The sequence below is a fragment of the Lepisma saccharinum genome, chromosome 25 (assembly GCF_977018435.1).
Source record: "Lepisma saccharinum chromosome 25, izLepSacc3.1, whole genome shotgun sequence".
In the NCBI taxonomy this organism is placed as follows: domain Eukaryota; kingdom Metazoa; phylum Arthropoda; class Insecta; order Zygentoma; family Lepismatidae; genus Lepisma; species Lepisma saccharinum.
The window spans coordinates 54,629,468-54,651,663 of NC_139253.1; the positions used below are offsets into that span (position 1 = coordinate 54,629,468).

General features: G+C 36.7%; 1 protein-coding gene across 3 annotated transcripts in view; it reads right to left on the reverse strand.

Moving 5' to 3' along the window:
* Positions 1-22,196, reverse strand: part of Nprl3 (GATOR complex protein Nprl3) — a 39,212-nt gene that overhangs the window by 7,402 nt on the left and 9,614 nt on the right. The gene's annotated exons all lie outside the window — the stretch shown is intronic.

The following is a 22,196-nucleotide window of genomic DNA, read 5'->3' on the forward strand; positions in this document are numbered from 1 at the left end:
TTACCCCCCTGTTTCCTCCAGGTACCCACTTTATATGACGCTGGGTCGGCACAGGAGCTGCTTGAACAGATGGAAAAAATCCCAGTTCTCCCCTGCCAGGGATCAAACCTGGGTCTCTTGCATGGTAGTCAGACGCCCTAACGACTGAGCTACTGCAGCTGCACATGTGACGTTTGGTCAACACTGTCTCAAATGGAGTTACACCCCTTGTGCTCTGAACTCCTCATATAATGAAATTTAAAATATGGCTACGATTCATGAACCCATTAATGAAAATCATGTACAACAACTCCATCACAGAGGGTAGCACAAAATATATTATAATGTAACATTTATCAGATAGATTTTGGTTTTATTGCCATTAGGGTTGACATCCCCCCCCAAAAAAAAACATTACTCAAGGGATCCCCCTTCCTAAATTTCAGCAATTTCTCTAGTAATCAGTTTCCTCTTCACTTAAATGGGAAATGTGGCATTTGTAGATGTATACAGGCAGCATGTTTTAAATAAATATTTAGTGAATTTTCTATTGTGTATTTTAATTTATGAAACAAGTCTACTTAAGCTACAAATACCATCATGTGCTATTAAATAACCAAAAATAAAACACAACACATGATAGCTGACTTTTAATTTTTAGTGGACGGGAGCCTCTCCCACATGTAAGTCTCTACGAATGGGGAACTTTTCAAACTTGCATCGAAGCAAGAAATAAATTGTAGCTTAAGAAATAATTGTTGTATAGAGCTGAAATCTGTTTTGTTTTTCTTCAGTGTTTTTAGCACAGTGAAATTTATACATTGTACCTGCCAATAATGACAATTGAAAAAAGACGAAGAATTCTATGTCTTTTTGATAGTATTCGGCATGATAACTGATAATGTTAAGCACTGAAAAATATCTCAATGGATGAGGCTTTATAATGCAGAAAACCCAGTTTAAACATCTCTTACGGCTTTCATGATATACATTTTCAGAGTTTGGGATAGGAATGGTAGCCAAAGGCTTTACAAAGGTTACACCATCGAGTCCCTTGACTACTTTTTTCTAGATTGCAGTGAATAGAGGTGAATTTTGATCCGAAGATCTGACCCACTCGCTCATGTTTGTGTGAAAACGAGAGAGGAGGGGGTAATGCAAGAAGAGACAAATGGTGAAAAAGGATGAATAAGCAAATAGAAAAGACGATAGAAATACAAAGGAATTCGGGAGAGAGGGTGGAGAGAATACATGTTTGTGAAACTCTTTTAAACTTTATATCTACCCACCCTTATTTATCAGTTTTTGGTTCCTGCCCACCTGGTCAACATTTTCTGGTGCCACCCGTTTTGTTATTTATATGTATTTACATATTTAGAATATTTTTACTACATATAAATCCATTTCCTGGTCATCATCATCCTTTGCAGTTTCCTGCCTCTGAGTAGGTCGGCATAATAATGTATGTGCAAGTCTCAGCTACTGAACAGGTTACAGGTGCCAGATAGTGAAAACCTCCTCAGATATGAGGGGAAGCTGCGAATAAGGGAAAACCCAAATAAGGGCAACGAGGGGGCAAGGCAATCAGGGTGTGGGAGGGTGACCAGTGGCATGGACTTACTCAGCAAATACCACAGATACCCATTGATAGCCTTGTGTCATGGCTAATAAACACCGCCATAAAAGTGTTTGCCCCACTGCCTTGTGGCCTGGAGGGATCCAGAGGCAGGTAATTCCATACCAAATCATCCAATGGTGGTTGCATGACCATTTTAGAAAAAAATCATTTTTACTACATACGTTTGTACATGTTTCTAGATATCAAAACCAATGTTCAAAAAGCCGGACCCCGTGGCCGAGTGGTTAGCACATCGCCCTGTGACACTAGGGGCCCCGGGTTCGAATCCCGCTTGGGCATGGTTGTTTGTAAATGTCCATTCATCAATTTCATCATTTCATCCCTCATGCCCATCTTGGCAAATTAGCCTAGAGGCACAAAACACGAAGCAAAATAAAACAAATCAATCAATCAATGTTAAAAAGATCCCTTTCCTTAGTTCTTGTGGGGTGGCAATTTTTCCAACATGGTGCATAGCTGTTGTTGTTGTTTTTTTTTTTCATGTAGCAGTTTACAGAAACCTTAATATCTCAAAAACCATTAGAGATAGAGACCTGGAGCAAAATTCATTTTGTAGCTAATGAAGTATACAGGGTAAGTCAAAATGATGGACCCGATTATAGAAATTTATTCTGTGAAATCTAATAAACATATGTTATTGTGAGACATGCGCTTCGAAAGGCTAACTTTCAAAGTTTAGTTTCCATGCAGTGTTTCCACTTTCTACCGCTAGGAGTCAGCAGAGAGCAGGAAAATTGTGTTGACTGGAGAACAGAGATCTTTCTGTGTGCTTGATTATCACGTGAACAAGTCTGTGATTAGTGTGCAACGGCATTTCCGTACCAAATATCAGAGAACCACCTACGGGGAACCCCATTCGTAAGTGGTATGAACATTTCAGAGATGCGGGCTGCATCTGTAAACGAAAATCGACTGGCCGTCCGTCGACTGGGGAAGAGACAGTGGAACGAGTGCGCACTGTTTCATGCGAAGTCCACATAAGTCTACCTACCGGGCAGCGAGAGAACTTCAACTTCCACAGAAAACTGTCTGGCGGGTTCTGCGGAAACATTTACAAATGAAACCCTACCGCTCGCAACTAGTTCAAGCCTTAAAATACACTGATTATGCTTTACAGTGATGAAGAAACTTTTCACCTTTCAGGGAAAGTGAATAGACACAACGTAAGGATTTGGGGAACTGCTAACCCCCATGAAATTGTAGAACACGAACGTGATTCTCCCAGAGTGAATGCCTTTTGTACCATTTCCCATGAAAAGATTTATGGGCCCTTTTTCTTCCATGAACGTACTGTGACAGGACTTGTTTTCCTTGATATACTGCAACTATGGATTTTTCCACAGCTTGCAGAGTATAGCACAGATTTCATTCTCCAATTGGATGGTGCCCCTGCGCATTACCATGGCAGCGTTCGGGACCATATTAATGGGGCATTGGAACAACGTTGGATAGGCCATGCATCTCCGGAGGATCGACCTCTCCTTCATTGGCCACCTCGTTCCCCCGACTTGCCCCATGTGATTTCTTCATGTGGGGTTTTGTCAAGGATAACGTTTACGTACCACCAACAACATTGGATGACCTGCATGCCCGCATCACAGCAGCCATTGCTGATATTGACCGCAACATGTTACACAAGGTTTGGCAGGAGATAGACTATCAGCTTGATGTGTGCCGTGTTACGCAAGGTGCTCACATAGAACACTTGTGATTTGTTTGAAAAAAAAAAAAAACTTTTGACAGTTTACCTTTCTTAGCACATGTCTCACAATAACATTTGTTTATTATATTTCACAGAATAAATGTGAAATCAAGTCCATCATTTTGACTTACCCTGTACTATCTATGATATTAAAATAAGTTTTGCTCAAAATTTGCATCCCAAGTATGAAAGTTATGGTGGAAATTGGGGTAACAATAGTTTTAAAGAAATTGATTTTTAAGCCCAAATTTCTTAATGAAGGAGTTTGGTCTAAGGCTTGAATTTTTCTTTATGTGTAGATCTACTTGCAGGGTGTCTGTAAATAAAATATCAGTGCGGAGAAAAGCAACCCTTTTTTTAACAGCATGTTGTCAAACATGATCATTTATAGAATTTTGAAAAGTTTTCGGGGTTAAATATCTCTTATGGGTCCGCATGAAAAATTCTGAAATTTGGCATAAAGAAAGACCTGCGTGAACCTAACTCTCAGTAAAAATCTCAACTTTTAGACTCAACTCGTATGAGGTAACATATGAGACCTAATTTGTGACATTGGGGAGTAAGGTTAAGCTACATGCATAACCAGAATAACCAAGCCTTTTTTTCTTTTTTAAAGTTGGGTTAAAAAAGCTTCAGAAAGCCAACTGGATGTGGGTAGGTACCAAATAAATCAAACCTTTTGCAGATCGTCAATTGTCATACATTGTAATTTCAATGTCTGGTAAGTCATTCACATATTCTGCTACAAGAGCATGGAATGAACTTCCTCCTTCCATGACGTCCCTCTCTAATCGCAACAACTTCAAAGACAAACTAAAAAATCTATTGTTAAATGAACAATATCTGTGTTCCAGCACTCACGAATAATAGATCTCATTTCTGCACCAACTTTCTAAAAACAAGTATTTTCATTTTCATTTTGCTTGTTTACATGTTGCCAACCCTTGACGATATTTTGTCCTTTCTCGTATTTTGAGAACATTTTTATGTTTTACACACAATATTAATTTGTATTAACTATATCACCAAGCACAACTGTGTCAATTAATTTGTGTATCCTTCATGTATTTGTTTAAAATCTTTTTTTCTTTTTTAGTGTGCAGACGATCCTTTGCTTCAATTCTGTATTTGTTCTTTTGGTCTCTTTCTTTGTTTGTTATTGTACAAACATTTAGTATGTAGAATATATTTAGTATGTATATGTATCCAACGGGGTTTGGTGGTAGAACAGCCGCAGGCTGAACCTCGCCCTTTAATAAAGGAAAATTGAAATTGAAGTATTAAAATCCTATGTTACTATATTTTCTGAGGCTTTTTTAACCCAACTTTAACCACTTAGCGGTCAACTTTTGTGCAGAAAAACTTTCTGAAAGAGTCATATTTTTTAATTTCATATTTTTAATCTATTATAAATGTGTCCCTTCATGACCAATTCTAATTTGCATTTAGAGCTAAATTTAGAGTTATAGCAGCTGAAAAAACGTCTTCTGGATTATCCAGAGTTATTTCAGGCACAGTTAAAAATACAATAACTGCAAGAATAGAATGAAATATGTGCTGAAAAATATGCTACTTTTGGTAAAAATCTGTAGCTATTTGTTATTGAACAAAAACAAAGCTAAAATACAATTTAAGAATAACACAACTTTATACAGTAATACAATAAAAAGCAACTCTTGGATTATCATGAGTTTTCTCGTGAACATAATTGCAAGAATAAAATGATGACTTCTTTTCTAAAGGTTTTCAGCACTTTGTAATACAATAAGAAGGATACAATAATACAATGCAATAATACATTACAATAATACAATAATTGTAATGTGTGCTGAAAATTTGGAAAAAAATATGCCTTCTTTTATAAAAGTTTTTAGCACTTTGTAATACAATAAAAGGGATACAATTATTTTAAGTCACTTTATTTGAATGTTTGCCACTGAATCAATGACTGTGTGTGAATATCTGTCACTGTGTGATATATATGGAAACATGGAACTACACAAAGTGCCACATCACACTCTGGACAATAGAAGCGTGATTCCCGGCGACTCTTTTTGCCATTTGCATCTCGAACCCTGTTGCACATTGCCTTGTAGCATTTGCCTTCTTCTCTGTTGGTGGGATGTATTTTGGGAAGTGGTGGCCATGCATTGCACTAGGTTGTCCCGGTTTTGGCTTCATATTAGCAGAATGGTATTTTTCCATTATGTTTCAACTACTGCTAATCGGTACATAAGTGGACTCTTTGTGTCTCCTGACATTATGTATATAATAAAGGAATTCCACAAAGCAAGACAGTTTATTTTCCCTTGGAAGATAAGGTTTAGCATAGTGCAGGGGTAAAAGTGGTGAAAAGCGGGGGCCAACTGCACCCCTAATCGCTGCCACTGATTAACAAATTACTGACTGAAATTAAAATATATGTGTGAAATATACCTATAACTTTAGATTGACATTCATTTTCCAGGGAAGCTCTGCCCCCTCCTCCTTGTCCTCCCCCTGGACATCCATGATGATATGTATTAAGTCAATTATACTCCAAGAAAGTGGTTGGTCATGCAGTGTAAACATTGAGATACACGTTGCAGTCTTATTGAACTATGCAGTGATGAAATACAAAATAAAATCATCCTTGCCTTTAAAACCACAATTTTTGAACCTTTTCAATGTAACCAATGAGGGTACAAAATACATAGTACATTATACCTTCCATCTGCCACAGGACAAAATGCAAAGTGCACAGCAAATTCGTCTTCGTTATAATACCTTCTGCTGCACTATCCCCAACAATGAAAACAATGAACTGTAAAATTTCTTCGTGAAGTTTGGGCCTCTTCATAACAGTTTTTGAAAAACCTTGAAATGGTACGTTTACTAGACATGTTACATGGAACGAATACATAGAATATTAACAAGAAAACTACCTTTCATGTTACAACTCGCATCAAATAATTTCCAGATACCTTGAAAGCAGCTGGAAATGTTCCAGTGCGAGGAAGAACAAGCAGGCGGAAAATAAACCGTTTATCAACAATGCAAAAAAAAGAAAAAAACATAACTCACATTAAGCTATAGGCAATTATCAAAAACCACAAACAGACCACATGAAGAGACAAAGAAGGAAATATTCATATCAACAATGCTGACGAAAGAAAAAAAAATGGCCGCTAATCTTTGTAGCGATTGCCGCCAGTGCAGAAAAGTATGTATATCGGCATCTTTCAATGCTTGCCTGTTGCATACAATAATAACGGTATACTTCAGTATCTAACATTCGGTGCTCAATATGACGACATGACACAACTACAATCTAAGGGTTAGTGTTTTCAGTTGAACGTAGGGGGTGCTGAAGGGGGTGTGGAAGAAAGTTAAGGGGTGCGCAAGCACCCCCCCGACTGATATTTTATTTGCAGACACCCTGCAGGTAGATCTACACATTAAAAAAATCAAACCCCTTCATTAAAAAAATTGGGATTAAAAATTCAACTTTTTAATTATTGTTACCCAAATTTCCACCATAATTTTCATACTTAGGATGCAATTTTGAGCAAAACTTATTTTAATATCATAGAAAGTATACTTCATTAACTACAAAATGAATTTTGTTCCAGGTGTCTAACTCCAATGTTTTTTTTTCACATATTAAGGTATCTGTAAACTGCTACATGATCAAAAACCGATGGTTTTTGATATCTAGAAACATGTCCAACGTATATACTAAAAATTATTTTTTTCTAAAATGGTCATGCGACCAATTATTTTAAAATTGGTTGATTTGATGCGGAATGACCAAAAGGCTAAGGCAGTTTAAATCCTAACAGAAAAGCAAGGGAGTACCTTAGAACCCACTGGTGCAAACCCCACCACCCAGATACATGCTGTGACAGGCCCAATTAGCGGACAGCTGAAAACATAAAAAAAATTTGAGAAAAGCAATTATGTACATATGATATATAATTTTTTGACAAAAACAAAAGACAGTCTTTGAGAAAATGGATACAAAAATTTTCATTAAACCACCTTTAATCCCCCCCGACACAGGCATGTCATATCTCCTGTGAAAGAGTACTACTTCAAGACCTTTCCACCATCAGAATCACTTCCACAAGTGCCCTCCATACTTGCCATGATAAATTAACATGATGTCGAAAAAAAATGGTCAAAATTGCACATTTTGCACCCTTGTAGTTTTGGAAATACAAAAGATATGGATCTGCAACTTTGTATATTTTTCTACCTCAGATAGCCCTTTCACTATGCCAAATTTCAAATGAATCAAAAAATGTCAGGTTGAGGACCTTGTTAATATGACCCATAAGAATTTATAACAATACGCAAGATCTGTGAAAAATATAACCTTCAAAAACGAGTTTTATTTATGACAAGCAACAGTACCTTAAGACTAGTGGGAATGAATGTAGAAGTAAATCGGAACCTTACTGGAATGCAATTAGGGACTTTATTTTAATGCTAAGAGAACCAAACTTGACCTGCCTAACCTAACCACAAAAGCATATATTGAACAAAATCGTACGTAATCGCTAAAACTCTGCAGTATGTGTTAACAGACGTAAATCGAAATCGAACCATGTAAAAATTGCATTTGTAGCATGATGAAATCGCAACAAAACAAAAGGAACTTGGGCCCTGTCTTGAAATGAGCAACTTGTCTATGTTGGTACATTGTGGAAATATTACATGTGAATATGCCTAAAGATGAAAGAGAGACCCAGGGAACAAGAAAACACAAGATCTGAGCCTTCTGTCCAATCAAGAAAAGAAGGACGACAAAAGTGTTTGGCAGCCATTGTTCCAAAGCAATATGTAGACCACAAAGCAAAATTGCTATGTGGAAACTATGGATGCTAAATGATGTCAAATCTCTTGTGCTTAAGAAACAAATTTATCATTAGCTAATTATAATTGCTACTAAAACTCTTCATATAAAACGAAAGGGTAAGGTCATCGAAACAACTACACTTTAGCTTCAACGTTCCCAGTTTTCCAAGGGTTAAGTCAAAAAGATTCTCCACGAAGCCCTTATGATATTTTTCTCATTTAGTCACGAATGAGTGCCATCTATTATTCACTAATAATGCAACCAATGGCAAATATAATAGTACGCAAATTGTCCATCACTATTTTAATTTTCTCTTAGCTTAGTATATATTTGTCCTCAGTGACGTGCACTGAGGAGGAGCTAGTCTACCAGAGATAGATCAATCAATCTCACATTTTGAATTATATTCAAATCACAATATTTATTGTCTTGTTAAAGCCGCAGTTCATATGCAACACTTTCTTTTCCACCCGCTTCTCGTCGATCAGTCCGATCTGGGGTTAAAGCTGGCTGGATACCCTAGCTTGCTCTCCCTCCGCCTGACCAGTTTCCAGGTAGAATCGGCCGCTCTTGTCCCTTTGCCCCCCCCCCCTGCAATGGTTGAAAGCCCGGGCTTTCAGGTCCCCTAGTCTATCTCCTATAGGACAGATAGGGGATTGGTTTCTCATAGATTTTTTTGTTAATCCTCTAAAGAACTCAGGTTAAAATTTTCCGCAGTACTTATGTGCTCTGTATTTACACAACCTTTTACACGTTTTACAATATGTATGTATAATATGGGACGTAGTTTTATTATTTATGAAATGGGAACGTGTTATGTGCAGACAATAATTTTATGCTTTTTTCTTTTTAAGTATGGAATATATAATGATTAAATTACAAATATGTGCTCGGGCTCTCTCTCACTCTCGTTTTAGTAGTGTTTTATTTAAATATACTACTGTTGGCCTAACAGTCATAAATACGGATGTATTTATTTGAGCAAGAGAACGCGTGTTCATATTGTTGTTGGTTTGGTTTATTTTACTTCGCTTTTCTGCCACATTTGATTATCGCGAAAATGAGGATGAGGGTGATGATATGATGAAGGGACCTCATATGAACAATCCAGGCCAGGATTCAAAATCGTGATGAGTGTGCATTATTGTCCTTTGTGTTGTACTCTGCAGTGAATAATGAAATAATTTGGAATGAAAAATGCATCTCAGAACTACCATTCTGTAGTCCCTGGTGGTATGATAATTTGAAAAATTTTGAAATATTTTGAAATTTTGAAAAAAAAAAATTTAGAAAGAATAAAACTAAAAGAATTTAGTTGCAGTTGTGCTGTCTAGTATGTTTGTGTAGTAGTTGTGCTGTCTAGTATGTTTGTGTAGTAGTTGTGCTGTCTAGTATGTTTGTGTAGTAGTTGAGCTGTCTAGTATGTTTGTTTTGCGTAGTAGTAATTTGTTTGTGTTTGTCTTGTGTAGTAGTTGTGGTGTGTTTGTGTTTATATTGTGTTATAGTTGTGATGTGTTTGTGTATGTCTTGTGTAGTAGTTGTGCTCTCTAATGTGTTTGTGTTTGTCTTCTGTAATAGTTCCTCCATTCATATGGGGGGTTAGGCGTAGAGCTGACAACTCTGCACTGTAAAAAGCCATGTCAAGAATCAGCAATATAAGGCCATGGATGTTCCCAAGGTAAAATAGTCCCCCGTTCGGATCTCCGGGTGGGGACTACTTTGGGAGGTCCCTGGACTAAGGATAAGATGTACGTTAGGAATAAGGATATTAAATTAGGCACCTGGAATGTTCTGAGCCTTTACCGGCCTGGGGCATTTCAGTATACAGTTAATGAGATACTTAAGTATAAATTAGATGTAGTAGCTGTCCAGGAAGTTAGGTGGCCAGGAGAAGGGAATTGTAAAACTAAAAATTATACTTTTTTCTATGGTGGTACTGAAAATCATAATTTTGGAACAGGCTTTTTCATAAATAATAGAATTATCTCGGCTCTTAAAATAGTAGAATTTATTAATGATAGGATATCATATGCAGTTTTACAGGGTAGGTGGTGTAAAATTATTTTAATAAACATACATGCACCAACGGAAGATAAAGATGATAATACTAAAGATGATTTTTATACAGAGTTAGAACAGGTCTTTGATAAATTTTCTCAGTATGATATGAAAATTCTGTTAGGTGACTGTAATGCACAGATTGGCAAAGAAGAGACATTTAAACCCACGATTGGTAAAGAAAGTCTTCATGAAATAAGTAATGATAATGGTATAAGATTGATTACTTTTGCAACCTCAAAGAATTTAATTGTGAAAAGTACCACTTTTAAACATAAAGATATCCATAAATATACCTGGTCTTCTCCAGATGGTAAAACTCATAATCAGATAGATCATATTCTCATTGATAAGAGAAGGCATACTAGTATAATTGACGTTCGTACACATAGAGGTGCTGACTGTGCCAGTGACCATTATTTAGTAATTGCTAAATTAAGAGAAAGACTCTGAGTGATAAATCATAAGCAACAAAATCTAAAAGTTATAAAATTTGATACAGGAAAGTTTACTGATGAAAGAATTAAGAAAGATTACCAAATTAAACTGTCAAATAGATTTGATGTTTTGCAGGATTTAAATGATGATGAAATTATAAATGAAACAGACGTAAATAAGAATTGGGAGCACATACGTAATGCAATAGAATCAGCAGCTAAAGAAAGTATAGGATACCATAAACCGAGAAAAAGTAAGCCATGGTTTGATAATGAATGTCATAATCTAATAGAAATAAGAAATCAGGCTAGACTTAGGTGGTTAAATAACTCTGATGATACAAATCTAAACAATTATAATAGAATAAAGCGAGAAGTTAACCGCACATTTAGAAGTAAAAAAAAGAGATTACTTGAAAAGCAAAATTAACGAAATTGAAACAAACAGCAAAAATAAAAATATCAGAGATTTATATAAAGGTGTAAATGAGTTTAGAAAGGGGTCGCATCCTAAAGTAAACTTGATAAAAGATAAAGACGGTGATTTTCTAGCTGACCCAAGCGATATTCTAAATAGATGGAAGAACTACTTTAATGACCTTTTAAATGTCCATGTAGGAGATAAATCAGAAGTAAATGAAGTCCACACAGCAGAACCTTTAGTGCCAGAACCTAACTTGACTGAAGTTAAAGATGCTATTAAAAGGCTAAAGAATAACAAAGCACCTGGCATTGATTTAATACCAGCTGAGTTAATTAAATATGGTGGAAATTCATTAATATGTCAAATTCATAAATTAATTTGTTTAATATGGAATAAAGAAGAAATCCCTCAACAGTGGAAAGAATCCATAATTGTTCCTGTGTTTAAAAAAGGTGATAAAATGAACTGCAATAATTACCGTGGAATTTCTCTACTCTTTCAACATTCTTTTAACAAGACTAACCGCATATGCTAATGAAATTATAGGTGATTATCAATGTGGATTTAAACGCAACAGATCAACTACAGATCAAATTTTTCACATCAGACAGACACTTGAAAAAAAGTGGGAATATAATCAAAATGTCCATCAGCTATTCGTTGATTTCAAAATAGCATATGATTCGGTCAAAAGAGATAAATTATATAATATATTAGTAGAGTTTGGAATACCTAAGAAGCTTGTTAGTATGATAAAAATATGCACCAGTGAAACAGAAAGTAAAATTCGTGTGGGTATTAATATGTCTGACAAATTTACAATTCATGATGGGTTAAAACAAGGAGATGCATTATCTCCATTGCTCTTTAATTTTGCCTTAGAATATGCTGTTAGGAAGGTAAACGAAACTAAAGAAGGACTAAAATTAAATGGTGTGACTCAGTTGTTAGCATATGCAGATGATGTAGACTTACTGGGGGATGATGTGAATACAATTAAGAATAATGCTAAAATATTTTTCAAAACTGCTAAAGAGATAGGTTTGGAAGTTAACAAAGAGAAAACTAAATATATGCTTACAGGCCGAAACCAAGTGTTAGGTAATAATCAAAATCTAATTATTGATAACAACTCGTTTGAACCAGTTTCCAAATTCAAATACTTAGGAGTAATATTAACAAATGAAAATTATATTAAAGAGGAAATAAAAAGTAGGCTTAATTTAGGAAATGCAGGTTACTTCTCTCTTCATAAACTTTTGTCTTCTCGTTTAATATCTAAGAAACTAAAAGTTAAAATATACAAAACCGTAATTTTGCCTGTAGTATTATATGGGTGTGAAACTTGGTCCCTAACATTGAAAGAGGAACATAAATTGAGAGTATTTGAAAATAGGATCCTTAGGAAAATATTTGGACCTAAAAGGGATGAGGAGACAGGTGAGTGGAGAAGGTTACATAATTTAGAACTACATAATTTGCATTCATGTCCAGACATTATTAGAATAATTAAATCAAGAAGACTTAGGTGGGCAGGCCATGTGGCACGAATGGGAGAGGAAAGAGGAGTTTACAGGATTCTTGTTGGGAAACCTGATGGTAAGAGACCAGTAGGAAGGCCAAGACGAAGATGGAGGGACAACGTTGAGATGGACCTAAAGGAAATCGGTAGGGATGGAAAAGAGTATATAGATCTTGCACAAGATAGGGACAGATGGAAGGCCTGTGTTGCTGCAGCCATGAACCTTCGGGTTTAAGAAGGCTAGAGAGTTAGTTAGTTAGTTATCTCAGAACTCAAAAAGCCAAATGAATATTATTGAAGAAACTAGAAAAAAGTGTGTTTTGTTACCTGTTTTGTTTCTGTGCATAAAGTGTACTTAAAACACCAAATCAACCACCCATGGGGGAGTGGTTATCACAGCGTGCTACGACACCAGGAGTTCCGGGTTCAAACCCTGCCCCGGGCATGGGTGTTCTTTGTGTTTGTCCCTTCATTAATTTTATCGTATCATTTTCGCAATTAACCAAAAGTAACAAAAAAGCGACGCTAAGTAACAAAAATGAAATCAAATCATTGATTGATTGCTTGATTTGGTTTATTTTACTTCACCTCCCCCCCCCCCTTTTGGCTAATCGCGAAGATGATATGATACAATTGATGAAGGGACACACACAAAGAAAACCCATGGCCAAGCCGAGATTCGAACCCAGGATCTCTGGCTTAGTGGTGAAATCAAATCGTCTTTTATTTTCGAATGTGGGTGGGGTTTACGTGTACTATTTTTTAGTACTCATTCATCATTTTGCAATTTTTTCCTCTTATTGACATTCTTTTTTTTTTTAGGAATACTGGGCCCTAAGAGGGGGGGGGGTGACCCAAACCAATCCCACCCCTTTGAGCACGCCACTGACTGCTATCCCAAGGGTCGACGTCACCGCACGTCACTGTCTGTCCTGTGTAGATTTAAGGTATGGAAATTGGCCCAAGTTGGCCTCGTGGTTAGGTTAGGCAGGTCAGGTTTGGTTCTCTTAGCATTAAAATCAAGTCCCTAAACGCATTCTACTAAGGTTCCAATTTCCTTCTACATTCATTCCCACTCTTCTACGATACTTACTGTCGCTTGTCAATGGAGAATACCTTGCCCATGGAAAGCTTGCAGAAGGTAATTTTTAAGTTGTTTCTTTTCTCAACATAACCATTTTTTTTCAAATCCAAACAGTGCTCATTACTTTAAGGAAGGTTCAAATTTTGTGTGTCAATGATTTCCAAAATTCTAAGATAATTAATCTGTGCTAAGAGAATTTAAAAAAAAAAATCATAAAATAATCGTAACCGTTACCAAAAAAAAACTAAACGAAAATACTGATGGACAATTCACCTGCTATTTCTTTTGCCATTGGGTGTACAAAACATCTGGTATCATGTATTAAGCTCTTATGCCTTTTCTCGGGGAAAAAGAAGGCAAGACATATTCTTTTTACTCTTCATTTTGGACGATTTCTATTGTTCAATCCATTTTTCGGGAAAAGTTTCTTTTGTTTTATTGCGATTTCATCATGTTACAAATGCAATTTTAACATGGTTCAATTTCGATTTACTTCTGTAAACACATACTGCGGAGTGTTTGCGATTACTTAAGACTTTGTTCAATATATGCTTTCGTAGTTAGGTTAGGCAGGCCAGATTTGGTTCTCTTAGAATTGAAATTAAGTCCCATTAAAATTTTAGTATCTGCCAAACGTCTGAAATTCCTTTATTTTATTGTTTTTCACATTGGTAGTTACGTATTCTGCATTGCTAAGGATTGTTGAAGGTGGGATTTCATTTTTTTCAAGACAATAATTTCAATTTTCCACATATCGAGTATTTATTGTTTGTTGGTTTTTCGGTTGTGTTACACACAATATGGCGGCCAAATCTGGACTAGCGTTGTCTATTATCAGTGGGTGTGATGTGTTTCCAAACTTCTTAACTGAAAAATACCTACTTTCGTGTTACTGATTTTGTATTTTCTTCCAGGTTTGAAAAACCCACGAACCATGCACGTAGCCCCACAAACCATTCATAAATAGCCCCACGAACCATGCATGGCAAGGTTAGGTTAGGCAAACATAGTTAAAATTGTCATATTCTTGCAAAACAACGGTGTGTTTGGAAACACTGACCGGGGGTTACATCATCTAATGCACGCAACATTTGGTTCACGTAGTAGAAGGACATAGAGGCAACAGCTTTCGTGCATTGGAGAGACATTAATCTTCAAAAAATACATGATTTACCGGCAAAATAAATTAAGCGATGGGAAAAAACACGGTAAAATTTAAGTATCCCCAAAACGTGAACTGACTTTCCAAACACTTTTGAAAAGTCGTGGAAGTGTTTTTTTTCCCATCATTTAATTAATTTCGCCGGTAAATCATGTATTTTTTAAATTAATGTCTCTCCAATGCACGAAATCAGTTGCCTCTATGTCCTTCCACTATGTGAATCAAATGTTGCGTGCGTTCGATGATGTAACCCCCGGTCAGTGTTGCCAACCACACCATTGTTCTTCACGAACATGACAATTTTCAAGATGACAAATTTAACTACAGTAGAGTCACAATTAACCGAGTCCCGATGAACCGAGGCTCCGGGGTAATCGAGGGAGTGGTTGGAAAACATAGCGCTTCATAACGCATCCCCTGTTTGTTTACTATAGCTCTTTTCAGTTCTTACGTCGTCCGCTCTAGAAGCTGGCAGGGGAAGTGGGGAGCGGGGAACGTGCCGCTGACCAACCAGAGAACAGACCACCTAGCGGTGGAGCCGAGAGTTACGCAGTTGCGGGAGGAAACTGCAGTGCTAACTTCGTTCTGCACGTTGCTGTGTTGCCAATTCACCGCGTTGCTGATGATATTTTGCCCCAGTGTTGATTCCTGTTTGTTATGAGCGGGATGTAGGAATAACATACGTCGGAGTAATTGTTGTCACGTCGTGTGTTACTTAACTGCATTGTTTCTTCGATAAACGTGTATGTGGCATGTGATGTGATGTTTATTTGTACTCTCGTTGTTCCATAGGGAGCTTTGTGCTTATTAACGCAGTAAGCATAGGCGCCGACTCCATGGGGCTTTGGGGGCTCGAGACCCGCCAATGTTAACGATGGGGGGGGGGGGGCAGAGCCCCCCAAATAATTTTGCTTAAGAGTTCTAATGTATTATTTTGCTTCTCTTGTCAAGTTTACTCTGAATTGTGCCACATGAACTTAACTTTAAATACACATTTCAAATGTTCTAGACTAGACCATCACCTTTGGAGGGCTGAGACCGCTAAACCATCAACTTAGGGCGGGCTGTGACCAGAGAAAACAAAACACTTGACTTATTACTATATACTAAGTATATAATTATGAGTGTTGTTAAAATTTTTACTAAAAAAAAGTTTCAAAAGACGATGTGCATGAACTAGGGTAGTGGATGGGACGTTCGGGCTACATGACATTCAGAACGAGATCATTGATATATTAGGAAGATCTGTTTTGCGCTCCTTGGTAGCAGATATTAAAAGTCGAGAATATTTTGCTATTATGGTTGACGAAACTTGTGACATATCCATCCGTTGACAATCAATATTCTGCATTCGAACTGTGAATAAAAATTTTGATATTTTTGAGGAATTCATGGGCTTTTATGAGATTCCGAACACTGAGGGAAAAACTTAAAAAAGGGAGAGAGTGAGTCATTGATTAATTTATTTCAGTGATCAGAGCCCCCCTAATAATTTTCACAAGTCGGCGCCCTGGCAGTAAGTATCGTACGATGGTGAACAGGAAAGAGGGTAGTTTATAGCCAAGGCAGGAAAATAATCAGTAGGGTTCATGGATATTATCAAAAGGAAGCAGAAAACAGTGGTCCCTTGGTAAGTGTGCACAAAGTGCAACAGAGTGTGTTGGAAGCTTTTGGAGTGAGTACGCGAACTGTGCAGCGTATTGTTAGGGAAGGCAAAGACAGTCTTGAGGCGTCGGGTTCCACGTCATTTGAATGCAATAAGTTTAATGATTATATTTTTTAATTTATTGAAAATAATAGACTACATATTACGGAAATTCAGAACTTGAATGGGGGCGGTGACCAACCATACACCTAAAAAAAAATATATACGCGGGCCATACTTTGGAATCAAATATCTCCATTATTTGAGTTTTCCACATGCTGGAACCAATTTTATATTACGGAAAACATCGAAATCTGTCTTTTAAAAGGTAACAGTTCCGAATGTTTTATGATTTTTTTTTTCAAATTTTCCTAGCAGGAAGACTAATTATCATAGAATTTTGGCAAACATTGTGACACGAAATTTGAACCTTCCTTAAAATCATGAGCACTATTTGGATTCAAAAAAGTTATTTATGTTGAAAAAAAAACTTCAAAATGACCTTACTCAATCATATACGCTTCCCACGGACAAGGTATTCTCCGGTTGACAAGCTACAGTAAGTATCGTAAACTAGTGGGAATGAATGTAGAAATAAATCAGAACCTTAGTAGAGTGCATTCAGGGTCTTTATTTTAATTCTAAGACAACCAAACCTGAAATTCCTAACCTAACCACAAAAGCATATATTCACAAAATCTTAAGTAATCGCTAAAACTCTGCAGTATGTGTTAACAGACATAAATCAAAATCGAACCATGTAAAAGTTGCATTTGTAGCATGATGAAATCGTAATATAACAAAAGGAACTTGGGCTCATTTTCACCACTTTTCAGCATAATTTCATTCTACACGCAAACAATACGTAAAATTACTATCGGCATAAAACCAACATTCCTAACCTAACAACGATGTGTGACCAGCGTGCGATTAATTCCTCTATTTCGCACCAATTTTTAAAAAATAAATTCGTTCTACATGCACAAAACACATGCATATTCGCATAATGACGTCACTCATAAAATCACTAATTTCTCGGGAGTAACACATCTCTGCAATGTAAAAACTACGACAACGAGCAAATGAACTAGTTGATCAGGTTGCTTCTCAACGGGTCGCAAACGAAGGACTCAAATTCACAGAACGGGTTCACAGGGGGAACGAAGTAGTGAGCAGTGGCGCAGGAACGGGGGGGGGGGGGGGGGGGTACAGGGGTACATTGTACCTCCCCAAATTTTTGATGGGGGGTACTGTACCCCCTAAATCTGTAAATCGAGTTGTACCCCTGTACCTCTCCTTTGGCAATTTGACAGCAGACGCAAGGTGCTACTGTTAAAAGAACATATTCAGTTCACCCAATAAAAAAATGTATATTGTTTATAACTTAGAAGCATTATCTTCCTTACCACAGAATTCAAACCATTATAAACTTATTCTACTACATTGCTCTTGCTACCAGTTAGTTCATTGACCTGTGTTCTTGGAAACCTCTTTAAGGAGATGAAAATTGTTTAAAATGTGTGTGAAACGATGGAATCAGATTTGCTCTCAGAAAATCACGCTGCAGACGAATGCTAAATTGCAGAAGGGGGGCGGTACACTTTTCTAAAGAAGTGGTCAAGTCGATTCGAAGATAAGATACAAATCTTCATCGGAAGAGTATATGACTGACCCCATTTTCGTTTGCATATTTATAATGGAATTTTCCGAAATGAAGTACTTACACGAACGAGACGAGATACGACAGACCAACTTGAACAATGTACTCCTGTACCTCACCCATATTTTTCATAACTTGGTAAGAGGGTGTTCGGAAAACTATTCTTAAACCTATATATTAAGATATTTTTTTGAAAATAGAGCCCCGATTAGCCTTCCTGAGCATCAAGTGAATCTAGATTAAGTTTTAAAAACTTCAGAGTGGAAACCGAAACAAAAATAAGCCCAAACAAAAACGAAAAGGGTCTCAACACACAGGAGACAAGATGACGCTGTGACAATTCTCGACTCATCCCATCGCGATATCATTCCTAGATGATTTTTTTTTTCTAGACATTTTAACAGGGTGCAATTGCTATTTTATTAGAGGGAGAATTATTTTTACCTTTGTATTAGGTATACTTATAATTGGACATTAATTGCTTAAAATCTAATTTTGATATCGAATACAACACAAACACAACGCTATTTTAAGTTAAACCCTAAAGTCAAACTGTAAGAAAATTACATTAGTCAGATGAATGCACGAGATAAATGAGACTCACTGCAGGTTCTATTGGTAGATTTTTGATTGGATTCACAAGGTCTTTCAGTGAGATGGGTATGTTTGAATGATTTATTTGGTTTATTTTACTTCGCTTTTGGCTAATCGCGAAGATGAGGATGAGTGATGGTATGATGAAATTGATGGACACTCACAAGTAACACCCATGCCCAGGCCCGGATTTGAACCCGGGACTTCTGCGTCATAGCACGGTATTCTAACCCCTCCGCCACGGAGAACGGCGAGGTGGGAATCTGTTTTGGATTTTCTTTGCAGATGCGAAAATCTTTGAGACGCGCACATGCTTTTGCTTACATTAAAGTTTACCTTTTCACAGCAATGAGAAATTGACATGTCACCCTAAAACACACGCATGTAGAATATCTGCATTCAATACTACTACATACGAAAAGAAAGCTTGGCCGGCTCTTCACATTGACCACCAAAGATTATATATAAAAAAAAAAATTAAAAAAATTGAGCGTATGGCTTTCCTTACTTTCTCTGAGATCTGAAGGATTTCGGTTTTGTATATGTAGTGACTAGTATTAATACTTTCAGTGCTTGAAGAGTGTCATTAGTTACAGCTAATTATGTAACAAATAAATGTTTTGTCAAATGTTTCACATATATTTCAAAGTTAGACATATTTCGAGTCGGGAACCATCGCAGCTCAATTGTTTTTCCTTTTTTAATACAACGCCCTATATAGATATCTGAGAAAATACCAAATACATGGTTTCTAAGAGGCATTGGATGTGATACACATCTGCCATAAATTGTTGAAAGATATTTTTATGCGTAGCTATGGGACTTTAAAATTAGAATGAACTGAACTGAAGTGGAACTCTATAAGTATGATATATTCAATAATGTGGTTTCTATATCCAGTGGGTGGGAGATGATTATTCCTGTGGGGTGGCTCAAGATCCTCCTCACCCCCTTTAATCTCAACATGCATTAAAATGAATAGACGTATCTTTGTTCACAATTTTCACATTTCGAACTCCTAATTTTTTGTTCCGTTAAATCCAAATTAGGCCAGAATGAGGTCCAGAGCTTTATATGTTTCAGAAATGTTATCTGGTTTTAAAATCTGTTTTTTTAAAAAAAAAAATCTAAGAAAAACAAAGAAAAAATATTTATGCAAATTTCGCATTAAATAACAGGACATTCGTGTATGTTGTTGTAAAATAGAATATTTCACATTATACCTAAGTATCAAGGACGTATTTAGGGGGTCCTGATCCCTCTCCCCGAAAGACTTACCAAGTAGTAAAAGTAAATAATCAAAATATTGTTAGCATTTGTTATATAATCGATGGTTATTTCTGCTGAACTTACTGGAAGGCAAGGAATTTGGCTCATACGGCTTTGAAGGGTTCCAAAGGTTTATGCATACTGCTAATGATAATGTTCATAAAATATTAATCAGGAACTTTTCTTTTCGTTAATTGGATCTAACTCCTTTTTTGTTATTCAATAATATTCAATTATTTAATTTACATATTTAATTAATACTTTAATTGAGATAAATACATACAATTATCCTAATTATTATTTATAATTTTATTATTATTATTATTGCGACACTTGGTTGGACTCCCGAAATGTATTTCTAGATAAGTGCCTGCTAGATATAGGTACCTGTGAAGTAGTATGTGTGAGATATATATATATAATGGGAGGCTGAATTTTGTACCCCCCCAAATGAAAAACGTTCCTGCGCCACTGGTAGTCTGTCCCTTTGTTTTTACTCGGCGTCCGCACCCATCCAGTGTGACGTCAACCACAGCCAGTTACGTGATATTTTGCTCTTCAAGCTTTATTGCAGATCCAAAACCAATGAACTGTCCGAACACCAACCTGCTCCGCTTCACGTATCAAAAGAGAACGGGTTCCGAACGGGTGTGTTTTTGAAGAAAGAAAATTTCCACACCACACACAAAGCTAAAGCAACATTTTTTGCGCAAGAAATTCTGAGGATGGCTGGTGCGTAGGTTTCGTCTTAAGTAGCTTGTTCTCTAAGGAAAAATCTCACGCCTCTCCAAATTCCGGTCTTGAACAGGTTCACAAGAACGAGTCGCAAAATGATCGGATCCAAGATCCGAGAGTGAATAAATATAGAATTGAAATGCGAAAGAACCATAATTTTGTACGTAACAAACTAGAAGTCATAATGACGAGAGGAACAAGTTTCTGAACTGAATCTTTTGGGGGGACTGGAATCACAAGAACCGAATTCGGAAGTGGAAATGAACCGTTCGTTCATTTTGTAACTGGTTCTCCTGCAACTCCAAAATGCGCGTAAATTCCAGAAAATATGCAAAATTCCCTGACCAACCAAATTCCCTGACTTTTCCCTGTTTTCCAGGTTTTCCAGTCACGTAGCAACCCTGTTGATCTACTCTTCCTACAACATTGGCGTTACATCGCAGCATCGAAGAGAGGGAAGAAGTTAGTCCAAAAAAGTATGAAAGACCTTTTGAAAAAGTAATCTTCTCATTTATGTTGTACTAGTAATAAATAATTACTATACAGTTTTAAGTGTTCGTGGGGCTATCCGTGCATGGTTCATGGGGTTTTCGAACCTAGAAAAAAATACAAAATCAGTAACACGAAAGTAAGTATTTCTAGATGAAGAAGGTTGCAACACTGCATAACCACTGATCATCAACAACGCTAGTCAAGATTTCTCTGCCATATTGCGTGTAACGCAGCGAAAACGAACAAACAAGAATTACTCGACATATCGAAAATTGAGATTATTTGCGTGAAAAAAACGAAATGGCACCTTCAACAATCCTTAGGAATGCAGAATACGTAAGTACCAATGTGAAAAAGAAGAAAAAAAGGTAACATTATAGTATAAGGGAAACGGATTTCTTCAAATTTACAGGAGAAAGTACTTACGGAAATAATTTTCTGTAGCGGTAAAAATTTACTATCCTTCGGACACCTCTAATTTTTTCGTTTAGTCAATTTTTGACATTCGAACTTACGTATCTGCTTCACGGAACATTCCTGAAGGTGTATGAACGTTGTTTTGATGAAATTAATTTCAATTTTTCACATTACCAGTATGTCTTTCTGATAGGCCTTTTCGCTTGCCTGAGACGAACTAACCTAACCACGCCCCAATGGTTCGTGGGGCTAGCGCCAATGGTTCGCAATTATTTCCAATTTCTAGATCCTGATACTAACACAACACCAAATTAACTGTTTCCTAACCTAACAGAACTAACCTAACCACGCACCAATGGTTCGTGGGGCTAGCGCCAATGGATCACAATTATTTCCAATTTCTAGATCCTGATATTAACATGACACCAAATTTTAACTATGTTTCCTAACCTATCCACGCGCCAATGGTCCGTGGGGCTAGCTATTCTCCGTCGGAGAATTATTTTTCAACGAACAACATGAATTTCAGCTATGAAA